Genomic DNA, 18,158 nt, shown 5'->3' on the forward strand with positions numbered 1-18,158 from the left:
ATAAATTTCATAAATTTGGCCATGTCAACCCTTTTTAGGGATGTATGGAATGCCACATAACAATACTGCATTGGCAACCTTGGGAGTCCAACTAGGGTTCAAACACTAAAAATTTGAAAGGAGTCAATAATAGGATTATGTAACTTTCTTTAGCAATATAGTAGAAATGGTGGGAAAGTGAGGTTTGCGTAGAATTAGGGAACTGTAATGCAAATAAAAGAGCAACAGTGAACTTAACAGCCCGGTTAAACTGTCTATAGTGGTAGACCTATAATACGACACATAAATAAGCACTGTAGTATGTAACTTGATAAAATTAAGCAAATACACAAAACTCCATCAAACGCATGTAATCATCTACCAACTAATAACCTGGGACTATCAGGTAGCAAAAAGTGTACTTGGCTACCTTTGGCCCCTGTTGGATTCCTACTCTGTGCCACAAAGTATGCTCTAGAGGAGCCAACTACAGACACCGTAGTATCATGTGACACAGTCTTATCCTAGCACAGAGAACAGGATTCAACCTTTGGAAGGGAAAGGTGACACTAAAGTTGACACCAGAGCACAAGTATTGAGAGAGATAATACAGCAGGCAGAAAGTTCAGCATGTTTTCTAAAGACAGGAAACGTTTTAGGAGAGACGAAAAATTTAGGTTATCACTAAAATACGGTGCACAGGAAGCACTGTGGCAGAAGATGAGGGGAAAATAAGGCCAGTGCAGATTAAAGAGCTGAAGATAGAAATTACTGCTAATGATAGGAGTATTACTTCATTTATTTCAGTGACAATTCGCATTTTGAATGACCTACTGGACGTGCAGTTTAGGGAAAAGGATTGAAACACAACTAATGTGACCGACTACCTAATGTAACTGAGTGGCATGTAATGGTACATTCATCACTATTTGGAATGAGGAAAGAGAAGCAACCCTGAAGGCTAAAGGGTCAGTTTTATACATGCCTTTATGTAAGTAACTATGTTCATCACATGGCCAGGAGGCAGCATAAAATATAGTAGACTCAGGGGAGCTAGCAGTCAGTGTACAAGTAAGAGTGTGTGCCCGAGCTAGGCAGAGACAACTGGTGTCTTGAAGAAAAGCAGAGCAGCCAATCTCTAGGCTTGGTTTCTGAGGACTGTCCAGGCCTGTTCCAGCTCCACAATTATATCCTCAGAACAAAACCTCTTTTTGAGTTAGCATGAGTAATCTCTCTGTTCCTTGTGAAAAACTGATAGAAAAAGCAAAATAAAAGAATCTCCCTACAAGTATCTATATCTTTGGTTCAATTATTCCATTCATAAGAATTTAGCCTAAAAAAAAGAATAAAAAATGAAACTTCTGTATAAACAGCAAAAAAAAAAAAAAAAAAAAAAAAGGGATTTCCAGCATTAGGAGGAATGAGAGTAAACAGTTTCTGTAACACTTTTTTTTTTTGAGGAGTTTCACTCTTGTTGCCCAGGTTGGAGTGCAATGGCGTGACCTCAGCTCACTGCAACCTCCACCTCCCAGGTTCAAGCAGTTCTCCTGCCTCAGCCTCCGGAGTAGCTGGGATTACAGGCACGCGTCAACGCGCTCGGCTAATTTTTTGTGTTTTTAGTAGAGATGGGGTTTCACCATATTGGCCAGGCTGGTCTCCAACTCCCAACCTCAGATGATCCATCCGCCTCGGCCTCCCAAAGCACAGGGATTACAGGCATGAGCCACAGCGCCCAGTCTGTTACACTTTCGTTAGGAGAAATGTTTCTTATGAGTTAAGCTGTATTCCTGGGGATCTAAAACTTTTCTATAAAACCTTTACAATATTTTTTCTTCACTGAAATGAAACTAACTTAAGTTTAGGCCTATTCTGGGTCATCTGAATGGCCACATGACCTGGTATTGCCACATGATTTCAGTGTCCCATGTCTTACAAGAGGAGTTAAAACCATTTTGGAACTAAGTGAACACTTAAAGTTACCAGCCTTACCTTTGCATGTCTCAGTAACCATGGTTGGCTGACATCTGTCTAATATCTCCGGAAAATTTTTAAATTATGTAATAAAATAACATTTGTTGTAAGTAATGCTGATAATATATCTCAATTAGTTAAGCTTTTATTTTAAAAACTGAAGCATTTTTAGCCAATATTTTTGAAGTGTAAATAGACTGAATGTAGGCTGACAAGGAACAGATAACAATGTGTTCCAGGTTAAAAACAAATGAAATACAAAAAAGAAAACTAGATTTATAATCAAGTTGCTATCAAAACGTGAATGAGTCATTTACAGAATATACAGATTTCCTTCAACGGTGTGGCAGCAAGTTCTCTACTGAAATAAATTTTCAACATCTGCAAGAATTGAAATCTAAGTTCAGACACTTATTTCTAATTCCAGCAATAAGTGATACTTACATAATGCAGATTTCAAAAGAACACAAAGACTATCTTTACAGCTGAATAAGTCGGCTTACCAAATGATACCTTAGTAAAATTAGGATTCTAAGATTACTCACCGGAAAGTTTCAATAAGGTAAGAGGTCTAATTATCCTGAACTTGTAGTAAAGCCTTCAAGTTATTAACTCTATATTATAGTTTGACAAATAGCATTCTCTGCACATTTAATTAAACAACAGTGCATACTCTTTCCAGAGTCCTCAACTATGTGGTCCTTTTCTTACTGTTTTTATTCTGACATAAACCCTATCACTGAGTATGTATTACAAAAAAATCTCCAAATCCTTAGAATGACTTTTCATTTTATGTTGTCTTTTGGAACACACAAAGCTATATTTTAATTAAAAATCTTTTATGCCACAACCTTGCTTTTCAAAGAAATCTTGCTGTGCCTCTAAATACAGTAGGAAACATTTATTGAGTGCTTAAGCCTAAGAGTCCAGTAAGCAAGAATTCCGAATCCTAAGAACCAACTGGGGTTAGGTACTATTATTTACAAATGAGGAATGTGAGGCACAAATAAATACCCTGACGTAATACAGAGAATCCCCTCTAGATATTCTTATGGACACTTTAGTTTACTTTTCATATTAAGTTTCTAAAAGAAAGATCAGAAATTTGGTTTTAAGAGGTGAGACAGTGATCTAACCATCTCTCATAAGGACAGCCTGTGTATTAAAGCTTACCTGTTGCTAAGTCATAATGCCACTTCTGTCGCATAACAAATTCCTACTAAATAAAGGTCTGATCACACGCATTCTGTTATTTGTTCACACTTAACATCAATGTAAGAAAATATTAATTACTACTGCTTTCTAGTTAGTCTTGATATTTGCCAGGGTGAGCCCCCTTCCTTATTTTTCAGATGTGTAGTATTGCTGGTTACTTTAAGTTTAGCATGTTCTACAAAAATCCTATAGGATTTTGATTGGAAGTGCAATGAATTTATATTAGTTTATGGAGAACATATTTATGATATCAAGTACTCCGACTATGCAAATGAGTATTTCCATTTATTTATTATCTATTGATAAGTTGCATATTTTCTCCATAAAAAATCTTACATCTTGTCAAATTTACTTATTTCTCCAGGTATCTTGGTTTTTATTGTAAATGGGGACTTTAATTATACAAAAATATTACACTCAACACTCATGTACTTTCCATCTAGCTGTTGTATCTTAGCATTTTGCAGTACTTGATCAGACATAAGAAATAAGATACGGATACAGCTAAAGCCCCCTATGTATTCCTCTTTGATAACATTTCCCTCCCTCTTGCTTCTCAGAGATTATCACTATCCTGATGTTCCCCCATGGTCATTTAACAGTTTTGCTACATATTGTATCCATACAATACAGTTCTGTACATTTTATAAATTTATATGAAAGTTTGATACTGTTCAGTCCATGCTGATACATACATAATCCTAAATCCTAGTTCATTCATTTTAGCTGTCACATGGCATTCCATTTTATGACTAGCACAGTTCACTGTCCATTCACTCTGGATGACTAGTTAGGTTTCCAATTTTCCTCTCTCACAATCTGCTATGAATAGGCTGGTATATATCATTTTATACCATGTAAAAGCTCTTCTAGGGTAGAAAATTTCAAACTTTCAAACTTTTTAACCGAAAAGAGTCCCACAGTGAAAAGTACATTTTACATGCAACCTAGTATATACACACACACTTTGCTAAAAGAGACATTTCACCATATGCTGCACTCTACAATTTCTCTAAACTGAGGGTCGCGAACCGTGAGTGGGCATGAAATCAATAATTCTAACAAATGTTTACACTAATGTAACCACAATCCCAAAAAAAAACAACATTTCCAGCACCTCAGATGTCTCCCTTACGTTCCTTTTCAGTCAATCCACCTTCCCCCGTCAGGCAACTACTGACTTCTATTACTGAGTATTAATTTTACCTGTTCCAGAAATTCATATAGATGGAATTATACCGTATGTACTCTTCTGTGTTTTTTAACACCCTTTCGAAAGTTCTCTTGTATTCATTTCCTAAGAATTTTTGTCATGAACAAGTACTAAATGTTATCATATGCTTTCCCGTTGTCCATCAAAATTATCATATGGCCTTTCTCCTTTAATGTGTTAACATGATGAATTTCATTTACGAGTTTTCTAATGCTTAATCATCCCTACATTCCTGAGACAAACCCTAATTAGTCATGGTATTTTTGTTTTGAGTAAATACTAACATTTTACAAACTACAATTTTTATTGCCATGTTCTTTGGTGAGAATGCAGCCTATATCCCCTTCTCACACTATCTGGTTGGGGTATCAAGATTATAGTAGCCTTGCAAAATAATTTTTCTGTAACATTTTGTATAAGATTAGAGTTAATCCCTCACGTTTGGTTGCACTTGCCCATACGGGGTCTTCATTTGTAGTCTGGTGTTTTGCTTGAGGACTTAAAATTTTACATTGGTACAGGTATATTTATTTATTTTGTTTTGTTTTGTTTTGAGACAGAGTCTCACTCTGTCGCCCAGGCTGGAGTGCAGTGGCACGATCTTGTCTCACTGCAACCTCTGTCTCCTGGGCTCTGCCTCAGCCACCTGATTAGCTGGGATTACAGGCGACTGCAACCATGCTTGGCTAATTTTTGTATTTTTGATAGAGACAGGGCTTCACCATGTTGGCCAGGCTGGTCTCAAACTGCGGACTTCAAGTGATCACCCGCCTTGGCCTCCCAAAGTGGTAGCCACCATGCCCCGCCTGATATAGGTGTATTTCTAAACATGACTAAGTTTTTAAATCATAATCTAGTGAAGTTTCTAATTCTTATTAAGCCAACTTGGTAATTTATTTTGCTAGAAATTGTCCACTTTACCTGTTTCCAAATTTAAAGAAATAAAACTGTTCACAGTATTCTTGCAGTTTTAAAATCTCAGTTTGTCTGCAGTTATACCATCCCTTCATTTCCAATACATTTGTACACTCTTTTTCTCCTCTATCAATCTTGGCACTCTTTTCAACTTAGTTACATGCACTAAATCAAAGACACTATTTTTGTTGTTGTCGTTGTTGAGACGGAGTCTCGCTGACACTATTTTTGTTGTTGTCGTTGTTGAGACGGAGTCTCGCTCTGTCGCCCAGCCTGGAGTGCAGTGGTATGATCTCGGCTCACTGCAACCTCTGCCTCCTGGGTTCAAGCGATTCTCCTTACAGAATGTATCTTCTGTAATTGTTGGGTGCTTGCTAATTGTACTCTTCCAATCCTTCATAACCTTGTAGTTTTTTAAATCTACCCTTTCATAAATTACTGAGAGGTATATTAAAATTTTCTACTACGATTATAGATTTGATTTATACCTGTAATTCTTCCAATTTTACCTTATAAATTACACCTAGTATATCTTTTCCATTCCTTTGCTTTTAAACTATGTCATCATACTTTTAGGAGTCTCTCCACTTGTAAAATACAGTTGGTTAGATTTTTTAAATTTTTGTTCTCCTTTAGCCAGCAAGTTTAATCTGAGATTACATATTGGGTTTATGGAGATATTTCAGCTTATTTTCTACCATCTTATTTTGTGTTTTCTAATACCTATGCATTTTTCTTTGCTTTTTTCTTCTTCCCTGCCTTATACTGGAGTGATCAATTTCTCTTTATTTCCACCCCTCATCCCCACTGACTTGGAGTTATACGTTATTCTATTTCAATTCTTTTGGAGAGTTATTGGTAAAAAAATTTTTAGTGGAAAACTTTAACTCATCATTGCATTGTAGATGAAAACAGCCTATTGAAAACCATAACAAAGAATTTTTTTTCTAAGATATGGGTTCTCCCTATGTTGTCTAGGCTTGAACTCCTGGACTCAACCAATCCTCCTGCCTCAGCCTCCCAAAGTGCTAGGATTACAGGCATGAGCCACCACGCCTAACCAAGGAATTTTTTAAAACCAGAAACCTCATGAGGATAGGGAGAAGAGGTAAGGAGAAAACAGAAGCAAAATTTTAATGGCTGGAAAATGGGTGAGCAGTAATTGAACAGATCAGAAACTACTAACTCTAGGCTAGCTGTAGGGAAAGCTGAAAACCATTGATTAACACAGAAACCTCAAAAACTTAAGGAACCAACAGCAAGTCATGGCAGGAACTGAGGGCCAGGCAGGGGAAGGAATAATAGGTAGCACTTGTTAAGAGCTTTGTAGAAAGGAATTCGGTTCTTAGATTTCCGCCCCCACTGTCTCTGGATAACTAATCCTCTGCCTCAACGTTTACTTTCTGCAAAGGGGAAAACAAAATCCCTGGACTAGGAGATGGCCTGGGTATAAGTAGGAAGAAAAGAGGGTGTGAATGAACATGAGCACGCTATGTTAAATGTCGACTCCCAAACCCCTTCCTCCACTGGGTTTTGGCTCCCAAATACTAGCAGCCAGACCTCCGCCCAGTTATTCAGATCAAAAGACTTCACTAGGGTACCTGACCGACCCAGGAGGAAAGGCATATAGATGCTAATATTGGGAGTTTACCAACAAACAGCCTGCCTGCTCAGATCCCTCTCCAGTGAAACTGAAAGGAGACAAGTTTCACCCACGTGTTGAGTTTTTGATCAGCTTTTTAGATCCCCACTTCTTAAGAATTACTTTATCTGAGGAAAAAGGTCAAACAAAACCAGAAAAATTCAGCTTCAAGAAAAGACTATACAGAGAAAGAAAACATTTTTAAAACATCAACATGGCCAGAGAAATAAGACTGAGCAACCCTGAAGAAAGAGCAGCATGCTCTCAAAGGCAGCATTCAGAGAACTTAACAGCTCTTGCATAGCTTGATAGCTCATGACAGCAGAAACGGGGGAAAAAAATCAATAGAAGTGCTAGAAGATAAAGTAGAAGAAATCTTCCAGAAAGCAGAAAAGAAAGATGGGAAACAGTAGAGAAAATGAAAAAAATTGGAAGACTGGTTCCAGAGGTCCAATGTCCCAACAACAGTTCCAAACAGAGATGCAGAGTAGGGGAGTCAAATAGATAAATTAAGAAAAAGCCCCTGAACTGAAAGATGGGAGTTTCTAGATGGAAAGGGCCCATCAAGACCCCAGTAAAACAGATGAAAACAAACCTACAAGAAGGCCCATGGTAGCAAAACCAGAATGCCAAAGACAAAGAAAGGGCCTAAAGTTTCCAAGGAGGAAAAAAAATAGGTTATATAGAAAACAATCAAAATGGCTTTGGTTTTGTCAACAGTATACTGTAAACAAAGTCAAGAGAGCAATGGCTTCGTAATTCTGGGCTTCATAATTTTTCAAAAAAAAATTTCCAACCTAGACTTATGTTACCCAGAACAAAGGCATTTTCAGACATGCAACATCTCCAAGTATTTACCGCCCCACCCCCAACACATTCTCCAGGAAGGTCCTGAAGAATATGTCTCATCAAAAGGAGATACTAGTAAAACAAAAAGGAATACGATCTACACTCGAACCCAGGAGTGCAAGGCTGCAGTGAGCCATGATCACCCTACTACACTCCAACTAGACAACAGAGTGTGACCTTGTCTCAAAAAAAAAAATACACACACACACACACACACACACAAAGAATAGGAGATCTAACAAAGAAGAAAAATGAAGGCAATCCCTAATATGCTAGTGAGGGGGAAATCTCAGAATGACTGCTGCGTACTAGGTGTAGAGGCAACCAGTGCAAATCGGAGCAAGCTAAAAAAGACGAAGCCAAAACAACGGCAGCCTTCTCTCCAAAGTGAACACTGTAAAAGTCAATGGAAGCATAACCTTCACTGATTAGAGCCAAATGATAAATGGATGGGGGTGACTGATGAGGCCATAAAGAACAGCTTTGTACCACTCTTTACCAATATCTCAGCAGATTTCTGATTCCAAAGATTACAACGCAAAAGAAAAAAATTTTGCCTAAGTGGAATTCTTATGTTAGTACATGTTTATATATGTATGGATTTCTTTAGACCAGTGCTATCCAACAGAAACAGGATGCAAACCACATATTGTTAAATTTTCTATCAGCCACATTAAAAAAGTAAAACTTGGTGTGCTTTAGTCAGTTCAGGACGGTATAACAAAGTACTACAGACTAGGTGGCTTATAAACAACAGAAATTTATTTCTCACAGTTCCGGAGGCTGCAAGTCCGAGATCATGGTACCAGCATGGTTAGGTTCCAAGTAAGGCCCTCTTCTGGGTTGCAGACTGCCGCTTTTTTCAGGTATCTACACATGGAGGACAGAATGCTAACAACGGTCTCTTTTATAAAGGCACTAATCCCGTTCATGAGGGCTCTACCCTCCTGACCTCAATATCTCCCAAAGATCCCATTTCCTGATGCCATCACAGCGGGAATTACAAGATGAAATCATAATTTAATAATTTTATTAATCTAACCCAATATATCCAAAATACTATTTCAATTCGCAATCCGTATTAAAAACCATTGAAATATTTAACATTCTGTTTTTGTACTGTTAGAAAACTGGTGTGTATTTTATGCTTGTGGTCCATCTCAATTTCAAGAGCTCAATAGCCACATGGTGGCTAGTGGCTATCATACTGGACAGAGCAACTCTAGAAGGATAAACGAAAAGCTAGTAACAGTGATTACATTTCTGGAAAGCACAACTGGGCAGCAGGAGGTAGGAGATGTAAAGGAGGCTTACTTTTTTCAGTATTTACTATTTTGTTCTCCTTGACTTTTATACCATGTGCATGTGTTATTCGAAAAAATGAATAAAGTACATTCTCTAAAATAAATTACAAATGTAGATATTCTTTGAACTACTCCTAGAAATCTATCTTACAGACATACCTGCAAAGGAGCAAAATGCTATATAAACGAAGTTATTTGTTGTAGCATTGTTTTTAATACCACAAGACCGGAAACATTCAACAGAGGACTGATGATATATTCAGACACCCGGCCAGGCACAGTGGCTTACGCCTGTAATCCCAAAACTTTGAGGGGCCGTGGCAGGCAAATCACTTGAGCCCAGGAGTTCAAGACAAATCTAGGCAACATGGCAAAACCCCACCTCTACAAAAAATTTTAAAAATTAGCTGGATATGGTAGGCATGCGCCTGCAGTCCCAACTACTCAGGTAGCTGAGGTGGGAGATTAACTTGACCCCTGGCAGTCAAGGTTGCAGTGAGCTGTGATCACACCACTGCACTCCAGCCTGGGTGACAGAGTGAGACACTGTCTCAAAAAAAAATTTACAGACACCCATACAAAAGAATATTATACAACCCACTACTCCAAAAAAGAAGAAAGGCATTCATTACATACTGACACAAAATAAGATGTACTATTAAAGTGACATATGTGACCACTTGTACTAAAAGGTAATATACACACAAAATTGTTCATAGATGCATAAAATCTCTGGAACACCACACAAAAACCTAGTAAAGCTACTTGCCTTTGAAAAGGCAACTGTATGCAAAGAACAGACCAGTAAAGAGACTCTTCACTGGGTATCCCTGAATTTTGGATTACAGTCATGGATTATGTATACAAAAATTCACTATTCCACATGCAGCTGTAGATGTTTTCATGTACCCTGCCTTGCCTTGCTGTGATATTAAAGTCCATCTAAAGCCTACTGTTTTTCCAGTTCCTCCATAGAGAGGTCTGAGGCTTCTTTCTCCAAGAAGCCCCAGATGTTTCAATGATACCAGAACACTTTTCATTTTTTAATTTTTTTAAGCACACAGTTCCCACAGTTCTGTCTCCTTTCATTGAATGGCATTATAACCTCAGCCCCAACTACTGAATCTTATCTCTAGTAAATCCCCCAAGGCCACACTTTCCTTAAAGTTGACTGATTTTTCTAAGTTTCTAGTACCTGGGCACTTTCTCTCTCAAGATCAACTGTATACATAAGAGAAAACTTTTATATTTTATCCAACATTTTCATCTGTTTACAGTAGGAAGAATGGGCCTAACTTGTGTCTGTGTCATTTTAAGAAATTTAGATAAAGACAGTATAAACAATAACAGCAAACACTGAAGAAAGTATGATCACTGAGAAAAGACTGCTAAACTTGACAGTTCATCTGGAAGGACAGTAGGAAGGGAAATGTGAAAAAGAATGGTTAAAAAATATTTTTGCAAAGTTGAAGTCAAGAACAGATAGTGATTAAATGTAGAAAGCAAAAGTAGATTGCACTTTTAAAAGGTATGGAGGGAAGAGAAATTTCAAATCTTCAAACTGCAGGAAAATACAAAATATTCCCCAAATACCTATGTGAATTTTTATTTAGAAAGAAAACCAAAGTTAATTATTTCAACAAAAATACTTTAAATATGATGGTGCTGCCTCATCTAGAACATCTAAGGTCCCACTAGAAATAATATAAAATCAATGTGCAGTCAATCCTCCTTATCTGTGGGTTCCAAATACATGGATTAAACCAACCATGGATAAAAAATATTCAGGAAAAAACTGTGACTGTACTGAACATGTACAGACTTTTTTCTCATCATTTCTAAAACAATATAGAATAACAACTATTTACATTGTATTAGATATTAAGTAATCTAGAGATGATTTAAAGAATAACAATAAAATGTGCATAAAACAAATTCTACACCATTTTATACAAGGGACGTCAGCGTTCTCATATTCTGGTGCTTGCAGGAGAGTCCCGGAACCAATCCTCTATGGAGACCGAGATTTTTAGCAATCTATGTTTAAACATACTACATGGCAGAGATAAAAGCAGCAGCATCAATGACCTGGAATTGTATAACTGTTTTAGTCAAATAAATAATTCATTAGTAACCAGGATAATAGAAAACCTCAAAAAAATTAAAACACATAAAACCCAATTTTTTAAAAACAGATTTTTCAATTCTCACTACAACTATGTTCTTTCCAAAGCGTAAGCTAGTAAGGAAAGACACTGCCAACTGGAAACCTAGGTCGGCCCCCATGGAGAATGATGGGTCATGTCTTTTAAACAAAAGCAAACAGAAAACATTCATGTGTTCAACTTTATGGACTGTCAAACCTAATGCAAGCTTGAATTTAATTCAAGAAAATTATTATTTTAGCAAAAGTCCACATTAAATAGGGACTGCTGTGTAAAGAGACTACTTTTTTTTTTTTTAACTAGGAGTTATATTCCTATCACCTATAATGAGTTTTGTGGAATCCACAACTCTATAATCAACTTGTAAACACGTAACTTACATATTGGTTTATCATTCCCAGATTATTTTTTAAAAAAAAGCACCTATGACAACACTACACAGGCCCAGACTCAAATCAGCACAAATATAAAGTACAAGTACTCTAATTGCTCTTCAAATTCCCAAAGTCTATCCTGACCCTCTTCTGAAGCAGCAACTAATACCACGTCAATTCACGTGAGTGGGGTCCTCAGGCCATAAAAGTTCAATTAAAGCAAAGTCTAGAGTAGTGCCACCCAACACAACTTTATACAATGATGTAAATGTCCTTGGGTATCTGTGCTGTCTAATACAGTAGCCATCAGCTGCATATGGCTATCTAAATTTAGATTAAGTAAAATTTAACATTCAGTTTCTCAGTCACAGCAGCCACATTTCAAGTGCTAAATAGCCACATGTGGCTGGCAGCTACCTGTTAAGATAGAGCAGGTCTACAGCAAAAATTTCTCCAAGACCTACTGTTCTTCAGCTGTGCTTCAAAGGCTTCCTGGTGGTGAGGATGAGAGGAAAACTGATCAGGCAGGACTTCAACAACTGCCTATTCTTCCTTCCACAAAACAGCTTTACTCCTTTTATCTGTTTTACATTTTGAAATTCTGCATATTTCTCTCTAAAGGCTTTCTAGTTGCTGCTGTGTGTGCAGGTGTGCACATTTTAAGTCTGACTACTACTGGTTTCGAGCAGAAATGGCCAATGCACAACCTCAGGCCAAAGCTGGACCCTCCTGATAACTAAAACATTTTTTAAAAAAAAGTTTAATTGATCAGCTAACATGAACTACAACCTAACTACCTGTCTATTAAGAATTTTAGGCCGGGCGCAGTGGCTCACGCATGTAATCCCAACACTTTGGGAGGCCAAGATGGGCGAATCACCTGAGGTCAGGAGTTCGAGACCAGCCTGACCAACATGGTGAAACCCCGTTTCTATTAAAAATACAAAATTAGCCGGGCATGGTGGCGCATGCCTGTAATCCTAGCTACTCAGGAGGCTGAGGCAGGAGAACTGCTTGAACCTAGGAGGCTCGGAGGTTGCAGTGAGCCAAAATCGCACCACTGCACTCCAGCCTGGGCAACAGGAGCAAAACTCCGTCTCAAAAAAAAAAAAAAAAAGAATTTTAAAAGTTGATCTCAATAAGGAAAATTTGCATTCACTACCACAGATAAAGTATCTCTAGTCAACAAAAGAGTTTCAATAGTTCACTCAAGTCAAGGCAGAAGGCTCATGGGCCCAGCTTCCACTGCATCATTTATGAGGATTTTATATAGGAGGCTCTGCAAAAAAGATTCACCACCCCACATTTTCTTTTTTTTCTTTTTTTTTTTGAGACGGAGTCTTGCTCTGTCTCCCAGGCTGGAGAGCAGTCGCGGGATCTCGGCTAACTGCAACCTCGGCCTCCCCGGTTCAAGCAAATCTCCTACCTCAGCCTCTTGAGCAGCTGGGACTACAGGTACCCGCCACCACACCCAGCTAATTTTTGCATTTTTAGTAGAGACAAGGTTTCACCATGTTGGCCAGGCTGGTCTCAAACTCCTGACCTTAAAGTGATCCGCCCGCCTCGGCCTCCCAAAGTGCTGGGATTACAGGCGTGAGCCACTGCCTCCGGCCTCACCACCTCACATTCTGAAATGAAAGACGTGATGAGGATGGAACGTTTCCTTGATATTTACAAGACCTTAACCATTATGTCTCTACAGAATTTCTGGAAGTAGCTGAAGCAGCATATGAAAATGTAGTTTACTTTTAAACATAGGCAAACTATAAGATCACAGATTCACTATGCTACTTCCTCAGATCAAGAGTCTTTTTTGACTTAAGAGACTCAAACTAATGAACAGATGGAATACCAGTGGTTCACCCAAGATTATTCCTACTGAATACATTAAATGTGAAACTACATCCCCCTTCCCCACAAAATGAGGGAAGGTATGACACTGTAGATTATTCAAGGAAATGCAAATTTTTACATTAAGGTAGACACGTGTACTAAACAGAAGCAACTAAAGTCTATCCTCCCTTTCCACTACTCTACAGCCTTGAGGCCAATGTAAAACCAGATTTTGAAAAATGACAGGGCTACCTAGGATAATTAGTGACAATTTCACAGTAAATTCACAAACTTTGATAAGAATTAATCACGTCAGAATTTCTATTTTCTTAAGACTACAAACCTAAAGATACATCAAGCACCTGTCCTATCAATGTGCCTCAGTTACAAATAAGAGGAACCCACTGAGCCAAGGAGAACCACTCACACTGTACAATGTGAGGCAAGCACAGAAGACACAGAATTGCCCTAATATTTCTGGCTATCTGACCAAACTAAAGGCAGTGTCTAAATCCACCTGGCTTGGAAAAATTATATTCTCCCTACATGAAATTGCTGAACTGAAGCTGCGAGCTATCTTTGAGATGTAAATCTAGAATCAACATTGAATTATGTCCTAACTGAATACATCACAATTACACCAACCTGAAAAAATGATCAAAATTGATCAATGACAAGCAATAAGCCTCTAACTATGCATTTTTAAACCAAAAAGGCTAGTACTTTTGTACTACTGCTAAAAAAAAACCTGATTCTTAAAAACAGCCAAGGCTACATATTACAAGGTCACCAATAATTATCTGATGGTGTAGATGGTTTAAGAAGTAACCCTGAGGTAAGGTTACAAGAAAGAGGATCAAAAAAATTATCAGTGCTAATACTGGGCAGAAGTCACATGACAAGAGTCAAGAAACCCTCAACAGAGAGACTGGCCAACTATCCACTCTTGCTTTATCCTAGAAATCTTGAGCATACTCTATCTCAAAACACAGTGAAAAGCATACGCTACTATCAAAGCACAAGTGAAAATTTATATGATACTCCTGCAGACTGACAAAAAAATTACTTACACCGAAGAAAGGGGTGACATAGGGTGCTACCACACTGAAACAGCCTTTCTTTACTGCTGGCTACCCTTTCAGCTTGGAATCTGAATGGCTGTCTGAATGGCAAAACAAATGAAAAACATCTTGGTCATAACAGGTACTGTGATCTTTCATGAAATAAGCCATAAGCTATAGCACAATCTTCAACCCCTTTAAGAACATTTCTTAATCATCCTGAGTGACAATCTAAAGTATATTACGTAGATTATTGCACTCTTAAAAAGATTTTCCCAAACATGATTTAGGCTAATTGATGAACATTCATTACTATGCTTTCAGGTCTGGTCCTGCACTCAATGGCCCCAGACATGCTAGTCAGGCTTTGACTATTTTTGTGTCTTGTAGATTATCTCTATTATCCTCACCGGGCTGTTATCTGTTTTTTCTGACAAGAGACACTAGGCTAACATCCTACTCCCCAGCCCCCACCACACTCCCTCTAAACCTCCCACAGTACCCATAATCTACTTGTTTCTAATCTAGTGCAGGTTTAGAAGCCAGATAACTTTGCTTGTTAGAAACACTTTAAATAAATGCCAACACATTCTTATTAAGGGTCTCCAAGGCTTTCCTAAGCTTTAAGCTATGGACTGGGACAATTTGGCTATCCCAGGCCTTTGTTGTTCATTGTCTGCTTCTCAAATACATTTTACAATAGGTCAATAATAACAGTGTAGGCAAATCATTTGGATTAGAAAGAGCCCAAGTAACAAACCCACAACTACAAGAGAGGAAGAAATCATTTGAGAGGACCCTTATATCTCAGGCAATGTTCTAGGTACTTGAATTGTGATCACTGAATAAGAGGAAGGGGTTAGTACTTCCATTTTGTGTCAGAAAACCAAGGGTCAGGGGTTGGTAGTAAATTGCCCAGTATTGTAACTGAGAAACAAAATATTAGGCTAGGGCTCTCTGATTCCAAAACCCAAGGCCTTTCCACTACATGAGACTGCTGTCCAATCCTGGGTCTCGGTTTAACTAACTGTTTTTACACTTTATTCCCAATCCTTTCACTGAGTTATTCAACTCTGCTTTCTTTCCTTAACCAGCTTCTGTAATTAAAGGGCAATAAGTGATCAAATTAAGGTCAGATGAAGCTTACCTCTACAAGTGTACATCTGTTCAGCAATAAACATGTTTCTGAAAGACTGGCCGTATCTTCAGTTTGTATAGACTGTGCAAAACTGGTGCCAAGGTCCCCCCAAAATACACAGATTGTTCCCAGTGACACTGAGTTAACACTTCACATCTTCCCTAGTGCTATCTGCTACATGTTACAGGAAGCAAGGCAAGCTCACTTTAGGAATGGCTCAGTAATGCATGTGCCCTTGATTTGTACACTAACAACTGTCTTACTCTAAACACTGGATAATAGGGCAAGGGACACGAGTTTCCACTTTTCTAACTCCATTAAGGAACAGGGGTGTACTTGTTTGCTGTTAAGAGACTTTATTGCCTAGTCCAGAGCCTGACACACAGAAAAAGCTGTTTGTTGAATAAATGAATAAATGTATTTGTTGAAAATAAATGCATCGGCCGGGCGCGGTGGCTCACGCCTGTAATCCCAGCATTTTGGGAGGCCGAGGTGGGCGGATCACCTGAGGTCGGGAGTTCGAGACCAGCCTGACCAACATGGTGAAACCCCGTCTCTACTAAAAATACAAAATCAGCCAGGCATGGTGGCGCATGCCTGTAATCCCAGCTACTCAGGAGGCTGAGGCAGGAGAAGCGCTTGAACCCAGGAGGCGGAGGTTGCGGTGAGCTACTCAGGAGGCTGAGGCAGGAGAAGCCCTTGAACCCAGGAGGCGGAGGTTGCGGTGAGCCGAGATCGTGCCATTGCACTCCAGCCTGGGCAACAAGAGTGAACTCCGTCTCAAAATAAAATAAAATAAAATATATAAATGCATAATCTCTCATAACCTCTCTTAACTGGTTGTGAGTTCCTTACGTTTCACATTTTCTGACATACCTTTGGAATACTTAGGGGAAAACATCTTACCTCTCACAGAAACTAAGGGCCTAAAAATGGCTCTTCTACACCCATCAAAAGACTAAGAATCTAAAAGACATGCCCCCCTCTACCCTCTAAAAATGACTCTTTGTCCTAAGAATATGAATAAATCTCCATCTGCCAGACTGCACTAAATACAGCTTTTATATGCATTACAAAAACACCTGTATAAAAAAGCTGCTACAAAACGAGGTTTTTGGAGCCCTAGAGCACAAAACCAACAGAATCAAAACCAAACAAGAACAAGGAAAGACTTTTAAAACTGACAGTATTTGCAAAATGTAAAAATTCAATAGGTCTTTGGCCAGCGGTTTACACAGCTAAACCGAGTTTTTCCATTCACATATATTCCCCCAAATGTGAAGTAAAGATTATAGCAACATGATTCTAATATTTACAATGTGAAAATGAAAAGGGGACAACAACCTCAGGCCATCTTGAAGTAGAATAGAAACAACCTTTGTTCCTACTAAAGTTCTGTTGAAATACCAAAACCATCCCCAATATTCCTACACAAGAGTTAAAACACATACCAAGCCTGATAAGACACAAACAACAGGAAATTACCCTGCACAGTTTCTTAAAAGACTATTATTTCATGAAACTTACAGACTGTGTAGAGACATGACCACTTATGACTAAGTAAACGTAGGTTACAACCTTGAAAACCCAAACTTTTGTTGAACATCTACAATGCTTGTGGCCGCACTTTATAAAGAAGGTGTGGCTAAGTATAAAAACCAAGCTCTAAGAGCAATTTCTTACTAAAACCCCAAAATGAACGTTTCCAATCACATTACATTAATTAAACCTGGCCAGTGAACAGCCTTGAACTCAATTAAATCCAGTAGAGTTTAATATTTATAGTAAAAGTGGGCACACTCTTTAGAAATGCCTAAAGATGTGAACTATTTATATTTACTACGACAGCTAAGTTTACGGCAAAGGCTAAGGAACTTTAAAAATAAAAGTATTACTTTTGAATTTAATATAAACGTTTGCTAAATGACCTTCTGGCAGAGGAAATTCTTTAAATATCTTGTATGGGTTTTCCGAAGGCAAATTTTTTTAAAACCCTCAAACTATGGTACATTTATGAAGCCCATTTTAAATTATTTCTCCCATCTCTGCTTCATCTGCTTCACTAATTCATGTATTAAAACTGTTGAAACTCCATTTAACTATTTGACTAACTTCTCTGTAAGATGGAAACTTTTTAAAGGGTGTTAAAGTAGAATAGCAAATTTTCAGCATAATAAGAGCAAATTTATTACTAGGCTCAAGGAAAACATCCTATCAGCGATTCATTCATACGAAACTATCAGGTTCAATTCATATGAAGTCAGAAGAGAGAAAAAGAATTTTGGAAATTAAATCACATTTCAAAGACCATTTCTAAAAAGATGTAATTATTCCAAGTTATTTATTTATTAACAATTATTTTACACATGTCGTTTTAAAAGTTTCACAAACCCAAATTTAAGATAGTCCAAATTGCAACAAACAAGACATGACTTTGATGGAAAATGCTGCTTGCAAATTCGTTTTACCTGGAAATTTCTTTTTTAAAGGTATGGTTGA

General features: G+C 38.0%; 1 protein-coding gene across 12 annotated transcripts in view; it reads right to left on the bottom strand.

The window, feature by feature from the left end:
• Positions 1 to 18,158, bottom strand: part of SMAD2 (SMAD family member 2) — an 89,780-nt gene that overhangs the window by 70,083 nt on the left and 1,539 nt on the right. For 3 of the 12 annotated variants that reach the window (XM_063597275.1, XM_055102646.2, XM_034943636.3), the window contains one exon: positions 8,557 to 8,654. The exons of the other annotated variants lie outside the window; for them this stretch is intronic. The gene's annotated coding sequence lies outside the window, so the exon portion shown is untranslated. The remainder of the gene's footprint in view (positions 1 to 8,556; positions 8,655 to 18,158) is intronic. 12 annotated transcript variants of the gene reach the window in all.

Source organism: Pan paniscus, chromosome 17 (assembly GCF_029289425.2).
Source record: "Pan paniscus chromosome 17, NHGRI_mPanPan1-v2.0_pri, whole genome shotgun sequence".
NCBI lineage: Eukaryota > Metazoa > Chordata > Mammalia > Primates > Hominidae > Pan > Pan paniscus.